At 51.5% G+C, this 8,398-nt stretch overlaps 1 protein-coding gene across 1 annotated transcript in view; it reads right to left on the reverse strand.

Annotated features, from left to right (window-relative positions):
* Positions 1 to 3,702, reverse strand: part of TEX2 (testis expressed 2) — a 110,731-nt gene extending 107,029 nt beyond the window's left edge. The window contains exon 1 of the mRNA XM_075562078.1: positions 3,522 to 3,702. The gene's annotated coding sequence lies outside the window, so the exon portion shown is untranslated. The remainder of the gene's footprint in view (positions 1 to 3,521) is intronic.
* Between the last annotated feature and the right edge of the window lie 4,696 nt (positions 3,703 to 8,398).

Raw genomic sequence — 8,398 nt, forward strand, 5'->3', positions numbered from 1 at the left:
CACCGAAAATGCTCTGCTCTATGTAAAGGAGGGTTACCAGCACCCTTTAACGTGTCCACTTGAAACAACTGAACCGACCAACCCCTGCTCACAAGGAAGTCTCTTCCCAATCACCTTTACTTGCTGCAGGTACAGCTTTGTTTTGTTTTAGGTACAGCTTTTGAACCATGGGAACTGCCTGCCGTCGAGTCAAATCTGACTCACAGCGATCCTATAGGACTGGGTAGAAGGGCTCCGTGGGTTTCTGAGACTGGAACTCTTTCTCCAGGGGGAGTGGCTGGTGTGTGATAGCAGCCCACTGTGTGAGCCCCTGTGCCCTCAGAACTCCCATTAACCCGACCAAAACAAAACCCACAGCCACCGGAGTGTGCCTCGACTCACAGCGGCTCTCGATGGGGCTTCCGAGATTGTAAATGCTGTGGGGCAGGCAGCATCACCTTCCCCAGGGTGGCTGGTGGGTTTGAACGGCGGACTTGCATTAACCTAAAGGTAAATGAGAGCCATCCGCAGCCAAATTCTTACCCACACGGATCTCATTCATAACTTGAAGATTAGCCTTCTCCTACTTTGGGTAAAATCCAAGAATAAAGGCTCCCTGTGACCTCTGCAAGTTCCCAAGAGGAGGCGCTACGGAGCATCCTGAACAAAGGAGGCCCAAACAGAGGGAGACTGAAGCAAAGAAAATGAACTGGAAACATGTGAAGGAGAGGGACTATGTTTAATGAACTTCAATAAAATAAAATAATGGTCTTCCCAACTTTAGAATAAATCAAGGGGAAAAAGGAACGACCAGAACTTAGAGCCAATGAGAAACTCTGGTCAAATGATACGAGGAGGAAGATAGCTTTACAGCTGAACCTGACACAGAAAACTGGTCTTTGAAGAGTCTATTTGATAACCAAAAGTAATCTCCGGAGGAAAGAACTTCTATACTGTGGCCTACCAGACGCATGGCGAAATCAATCGTAGAAGAAAAACAATCGGAATGCTCCACAGAAGCAAGAATTAGGAAACTTCGGTTCACTTACTTTGGGCAAGTCATGCAACACTAGCAAAGGACAACATGCTTGTAAAGTCGTGGGTCAGCACAAACAAAGGACACCCTCAGGGCAGTGGACCCATACACCAGTCACTTGGACAGACATGGCGCAGGGCCAGCAATATTGCACGGTTAGACACCAGGTAGCCTCCATCAGCGCCAACCTGATGGCCACTGACAACGGTTTTATTCCTACATTGAAGAATGTTCTGAGTGCCCCTCCCCTTTCCTTTCCCACTAGCTTCAGAAATTCCTCAGAAGACAGTATGTGGAACAAACTTTCAGCCCCTGGTCGTTTCCTTCACTATACCCATAAAGGCCTAGCACTGTTTCTGAAACACAGACTCTCAATAAAAGTTTGACGAGTATTATTTTTTCCCAACACCTTTGGGTAATTTTTTCTTGACCCAAGCGCCAGAGCCTCTCACATGTGGAATATTCTATTTTAAAGTATTCTTTTCTAGTAACATCCTCTTAACACTATCATGAACAGTAACGTTTGACAGGTGCCATGTCTTCACTCACCCGGCACCACCTATTCTCTTCAGAACACACCTCCGACCAGGTGCCCCGCATGCTCAGCCCACACCACCCTTCTGAAGGTTTCCTTCCCTCCCGCCTATCCCAGCCACCCTGGGGTTTGTCAGCAGTGGATGGATTACCACCATCTTCAGATCCAAACCGGCTGGCGAATCTCTTTCCTTTCAGGCACAGCATCTTTTCCTTGAGATAAACGTGTTCAGTTCTCCCACAGCCCTCCAAGCATTCACTGGTACCCCAAGAGGTCCATGTGACAAGAAAGAAACTATCAAATAAAGCACAAAAATCTGACTGGGTGGGGGTGGCAAGAGGAGCTGATACCAAGGGCTCAATAGCGAGTAGATGTCTGGAAAAGCATGAAGGCAACATATGTACAAACATGCCTGATTCAATTGACGGATGGATTGTGATAAGAGTTGTACGAGCCCCCAATAAAATGATTTTTTTAAAAAAAATCTGACTCAACCCCCTGACCTCTGGAAACTTACTTGCTTTTCCTTAGGTTTTGAGCAACTATCAAAGTTTGGGAGAATCTGAAAGATTCATAGAATCAAAAAGTAAAAGAAAAAAAAAACAACACAACCAAACTCACTGTCATGGGGTCAGTCTCAAATCATAGCAACCCTACAGGATAAAGGGTTGGGTAAAAGACAAAGAAATGCTGGTTCCACACTTTCCAAAAGCTTCTATGAAATGAAGCCGACTCCTGTGTTCCCGACTCTCAAGGCCACGCGTCTGGACTTCCCAAACTCCCCCTCTCCTAGATGGCAAGGATCATTTATCCTTCCAGTTTCCCTAAGGGTCCCGCAGTTCCCCTCCCGGGTTACAAACAGCTCTGGAAACGACTCGCTTCAATCCTTCGATGAAAATCATCAAAACGCACAAAACGTGATGTATGTTCCGCTACGGTGTGTTTTCAAGACAGCAAATAAACTGTTGTTAAAAACACATTTGAAAACCTGCAATGCACAGCTGGGCAAAACAGGGAAGGCGTTCCAACGTGACCAGGGCACATCCCTGCCCTCAAGGAGGTCAAGTTCTTCCTTCAGCTCTAAAAAGTACGTCTTCCCTGTGAGTGTCGGTCAAACGCAGTGACAAAGTCTTGTAGAGACAAAAACGTCAATTGGTGGCTGTGGAGACAAGGTGAGGGCAGAGTCCCTGCTCTATATTGGATGCCTTGTAAACCTTCACGATGGCTTCAATAACCATCAACCGGCCGAGGGGCTGTTTTCCAAAGACGATTTTCAAAGACGCTCTCCCGCCGTGTCACGCGTGGGCTCTGGGCAGTGGGTGGGACAATGTAAGCCAGCTGTCCCAGTCCCACCCCTGGGTTTTTCTGCTCACCAGCGGCTACAGCTTCCACGGTCACACCCGCGCGCCCAGGCACCGCACCTGGCGTTAGGCCTCAGCCCAATGTCACTTGTTCACCTTCCAATCGCCCGGGTTTCTGCACGACGCCGCCGCCTCCTCTCTAAGACACACAAACAACCCCGCGCCACCCGCGTTCCCGAGGACTTCGGAAACGCAGCCCGAGGGGCAGACACACCTCGGGCAGATCCGCGGAAAAGTAACTGCCGCGCGCGACTCGGAATCATTTCCAGACGCGGGCGACGGGGACCCGAGCCCCACTCACAACCCCCAAGCGGGTTTCCTTTAGTTTGCTGAGGGGAAGCGTCGGAGACCCACCGGCGGGCACCTCCAGGCAGGATGACCCCAAACCGCCAGAAACCGCCCCAAAGAACGGGTTCGCCGGGAGCGAGCAGGGGGCGCGCCCCCGGCACCCCCCGGGCCGTGACAACAGGGTAGGGCTCCTGGGGGCCCGACTCCCGCGCCCCACCAACGGCCGCCAGCCCCAGTTGGTCCCCGGGACTCCTCACGGGTAGGGCCGCCCCCAAGCAAGGCCTGCTCCGCGGGAGCCCCCGCCGTCCCCGGACGCGCTCACCCCGGGTCCGCTGACTGCCTCATCGTACTGCGCCGGCGTCCGAGCTCCGCGGCCGCCGCGGCTCCGGCTCCGGCTTCGGCTCCACCTCCCGCTCCGGCTCCGGCTCCGGCTCCGGCTCCGGCTCGGGCTCCAGCTCCGGCTCGGGCAGCCGTCCCGCCGCCCGCCCACCCCCGGGCACCGGCCGCCCTGCCCCGCCTGCCAGCGGACCCGCCCCGCGCCCGCGCCCGCCGCCACCAACCAGAAGGCGGCGGGGGCGGAGCAGGCCGCGCGCCAGGCCCGGCCAATCCAGCCCCGACTGCGCGCCGAGCTGCTGCCGCCGCGGAGATGAGAGCGATTGGTCAGGTCTGTTAAAGGAACCGCCGCCTGGGAGGCTCGGGAGAGAGGCGGCTGGAGGGGCGTCCAGAGAAGTGAAGAAGGTGGGCAAGAATCGATTTTCTCTCCCCACGGGGCCGCAGCGCTTTCTTCAGCTCTGCGCGCTGACGGCTAAGCAACAGGTAACAGATCCAGTTCCTGACAGGGGAAACTGAGGCTGTGGGAGTCAGTGGTGTCCTGGAGGACCAACCCACTCAATGGCTGAGCTTTATAAGGTCTGTCAGACACATCTGTCCCTGTGGAATCCTAGAAATTAGCTTGAAAAAGCAGATTCCAGCCTTCCCAATCCCTCCTCCCCTCCTCTGGCCACGACATCCAATCAGGAACGGGCTCTGTTGCTTGTTCTTTGAGCTTAGAACTCATCTAGTGGCAGCTACCCAATTAGAAAGGCAATAGCTGACGCTCGGAGAGAATATATGACTTCTAGAGATCAATTCTTTTTTAAAACGAGCTTCCGGGTGTTGACCATTTTACGTTTTTTATTACCTGTGAACCTAGGATGGCAGGTGGAAGGACTGACGCTTGTAATGGCCCCGTCCTGGCTGCCTGTCCATATTGCCCATCCATGGGATCACCGCGGAAGCTTTTAAAATGCAGGATCTCAGGGTCTGCCCCAGAGAGCCTCATTAATGCCCTGAGTCTAGAGGGGGCGGGGCATCCATTTTTTTCCAATACCTCCCCTCTCCTCAGGTGATTCTTAGGCAGGTGAAGCGAGGGCCATGCTCAGGCACATAGTCCAAGTCTACCTCAGTAGTGAAATGCAAAATCAACTGTCGATAAGAAAGCTACGCTCTTTTTGACCCTCAAAATCATGAAAAATGGCAGAGAGACTTGCTGATTGGGTGGGGTCACCTACTGAGAAACGTCAGAGCCATTCACTGAAGACTATCCATTGACTAGGCCCTACTAAGAACTGGATTAGGAGGGCATTGATGGTGCAGTGGTTAAAGCGCTGGTCTGTTAAGTGAAAGGTTAGTGGTTGGAACCTACCAGCAACCAGGGGAGGGAACGGGGAGACGTGGCTGTCTGCTGCCCCTGGAAAGCCTGTGGAGCTACCCTATCTTATAGGGGTGCTGAGTCAGAACCCACTGCACATCAAAGAGTTCAGGCCTGGAAGAAACACCTGAAGGCGTGAACCTGCAGCAGGAGGGAGGAGTCAGCTTGGTGCCCAGAGCTGGGAAGGCAGATTTTTTCACTGAGACATGCTTTTAATATGTTAATGGTACACGGGCTCTTCCTTATCACAATCAACCAGGCCCTAAGTCAGGGTGCCCTGCCCTCTAGTGCCAATGCCCTGGCTGCCCTCCAGCTGCATTCTTCCCTCCTTTCAAGTGTCTCTGCCACGCAGCTGACCCAGAGACGTCATCCACCCTCTGACCTGAAGCCAGTCTGCCTTCCCACCTACACCCTTCCTGTGCTTCCTGCTCAGCACACCTGCTCTTGGACCGGCCTCTCTGCAACAAGCCTTTTGCGTTCTGCTGTTTGCCTGGGCTGGCTCCACACTCAGATCTATCACTCTTGTCAGGCTTGCACCTGAGTTGCAGACATCACTGACTGAGATCACCACTTGCCTGCTCTCAGCCTTCCCAAAGGAAAATGGATGGCTGTCTGGACAGGAGAGGGCTCCATCCAGAGTTCAGGAAATGTGCCCAAGAGCAGGCAATCCATGCGGGATCAGTGTAAGCTCCTCTCCAACACATCTACCAGCCCTGCTGGGGAGAGAGGAGAAGGGCAGAGATGCCATGGTCTGGAGCTGCACCATTTGCTTTACTGGAAGCAGATGCCATGTGTCTCTAGTGCCCGCCACCCTTCTTGCCCCTGCTAAATCCTACATCAACATCAGATTCCTAACTACATCATCAACCTGACCTCAGACAAGGGTGCCACTAACTTCCGGAGCAGGGGGAGCAGGGGGATGTGATACTTTTAGAAAAGCATGTGGATGCTCTGATAAATAAACATATAATATAGCCTACTGCTAATATAACATCAATATTTTAAGAAGGTACCCTGGTGAGACAACAGTTCAGCGCCTGGCTGCTAACCTGAGTGTGGGCAGTTGGAATCCCCCGATGATTCTATGAGAGACCCCTGGTGGTCTGCTCCCAGACAGGTAGCAGTTATCAGGTGCTGTCCGTTCAGTCCCTACTCACAGCGTCCTGCAACGGAATGAAACCCTGCCTCCTGGTCCTGGACCATAGAGATGGTGGCCTAGGAAACCCTGTGGGCACTTCTGCTCTGTCACATGGGGTTTCTATGAATCCAAATAGACTCAGAAGCACCCAGCGAGCTCTTCAAACGTTACCATGCACCAGAAAAGGAGCCCTGCTGGGGCAACACATGCAGCTGCTAACCACAAGGTCAACGGTTCAAACCATTGCCGTGGTTAGGTGCCACTGAATCAGTTCCGACCCACAGTGACTCCTGCACAACAGAGCGAAACACTGCCTGGTCCTGCATCATCCTCACAACTGTTCCTTTGCCCAAGCCCTTGATGTGGCCACTGTGTCGTCCCCCTCGTCGGGGGCCTTCCTTTTTCACCACTTCTCCAATTGACCAAACAGGATGCCATCTCCAGGGACAGGTGCCTTCTGACAACATGTCCAAAGTAGGTAAGGCGATGTCTTGTCATCCTTGCCTCTAAGGAGCACTCTGGCCTTACTTCTTCCAACACATGTCCGTTTGTCCCTGTAGCAGTCCATGGTACTTTCACAATTCTTCTCCAGCACCACAATTTGAAGGCATCAATTCTTCTACGGTCTTCCTTATTCAATGTCCCACTTTGACATGCATATGAGGCAATGGAGAATGCCATGGCTTGGGTCAGGAGCACCTTGTCCTCGGGGAACAGCCTTACTCGTCAATATTCTAAAGAAAGCTTCTGCAGCAGATTCACCTAAGGCAGTACGTCTTTTGATGTGTTGACTGCTGCTTCCGTGAGCATTGATTGTGGATCTAAGTAAGACAAAATCTTTGGCAACTTCAGCTTCTCCGCTTTTCATGATGGAGTTATCAGTCCAGTTGTAAGGATGTTGATCTTTACATTGAGTTGTAATCCACACTGAAGGCTGCCATCCCTGGTCTTCATCAATAAGTGTTTTTTTCTTTAAAAAAAATCATTTTATTGGGGGCTCGTACAATTCTTATCACAATCCATACATACATCCATTGTGTCAAGAACATATGTGCATTTGTTGCCATCATCATTCTCAAAACATTTGCCTTCTACTTGAGCCCTTAATATCTGCTGCTCATTTCCCCCCTCCCTCCCCACTCCCCACTACCTCATGAACCCTTCATCATTCATATATTATTATCAATAAGTGTTTCAATTCCTCACTTGGAGCAAGCAAGGTTGTGTCATCTGTAGACCACGGGGTGTTAATAAGCCCTTCCTCCAATCCTGGTGGCCCACTCTTCTTCACCTCATCCAGCTTCTCTGATGATGTGCTCAGCACGCAGGTTGAACAAGTATGGTGAGAGGATACAGCCCCGATGCACACCTGTCCTGATCTTAAACCGTGCCGTCTTCCCTTGTTCTGTTTTCACAGCTGCGTCTTGATCCATGTCCACATTCCAAATGAGCACAATGGAGTGCTCTGGAATTCCCTTTCTTCTCAAGGTGATCCGCTGTTTGTTATGGTCCCCACAGTCGCATGCCTTTGCATAGTCGATGAAGCACGTGTAAACATTGTCCTGGTGCTCTCCGCTTTGAGCCCAGACCCAACAGCCATCAGTAATGATCTCCCTGTTCCACGTCCTCTTCTGAATCCGGCCTGAACTTTCGGCAGTTCCCTGTCAATGTGCTGCTGCAACCATTTCATCTGTGCGCAATATCGAGGATATCATTCGATAGTTTGAGCATCCTGTGGGGTCGCCTTTCTTTGGAAGGGGCACAAATATGGATCTCTTCCAGTCAGCTGGCCAGGTAGCTGTCTTCCACATTTCCTGGCAAAGACGAGTGGGTGCTTCCAGCGCTTCTTCAGCTTTCTGAAACACTTCAGTGGGTAATCCGTCGTTTCCTAAAGCCTTGCTTTGGCTACTACACTCAGTGCCGCTTGAACGTTTTCTTTCAGCACCATTGGGTCTTGCTCATATGCTACCTCCTGAGATGGTGGGCTGTCGACTCGTTCTTTCTGGTTCAGTAACTCTGTATTCTTTCCATCTTTTCTGGATGCTTCCTGCATCATTCAAAGTTTCCCTAGAGAACCTTTCAAAATTGCAGTTCGAGGCTTGACTTTTCTCTTGAGCCCTTTCCGTTTCAGATATGCCGAATGTGTTCTTCCCCTTTGGTTGTCTCATTGCAGGTCCTTGCACATTTCGTTATCATATTTGGCACTGTCTTCTCGAGCTGCCCTTTGAAAATTTCTACTCAGCTCCTTGCTCCTTGCGTTCATCCTTTCTTCCATGTGCTTCAGCGACTCTTCAGTTAATAGCAAGTTTCAGAGTCTCTTCTGACCTCCGCCTTGATTTTCCTGTCTCCTTAAAGACCGTTTGGCATCTCC

The sequence above is a fragment of the Tenrec ecaudatus genome, chromosome 10 (assembly GCF_050624435.1).
Source record: "Tenrec ecaudatus isolate mTenEca1 chromosome 10, mTenEca1.hap1, whole genome shotgun sequence".
Lineage (NCBI taxonomy): Eukaryota > Metazoa > Chordata > Mammalia > Afrosoricida > Tenrecidae > Tenrec > Tenrec ecaudatus.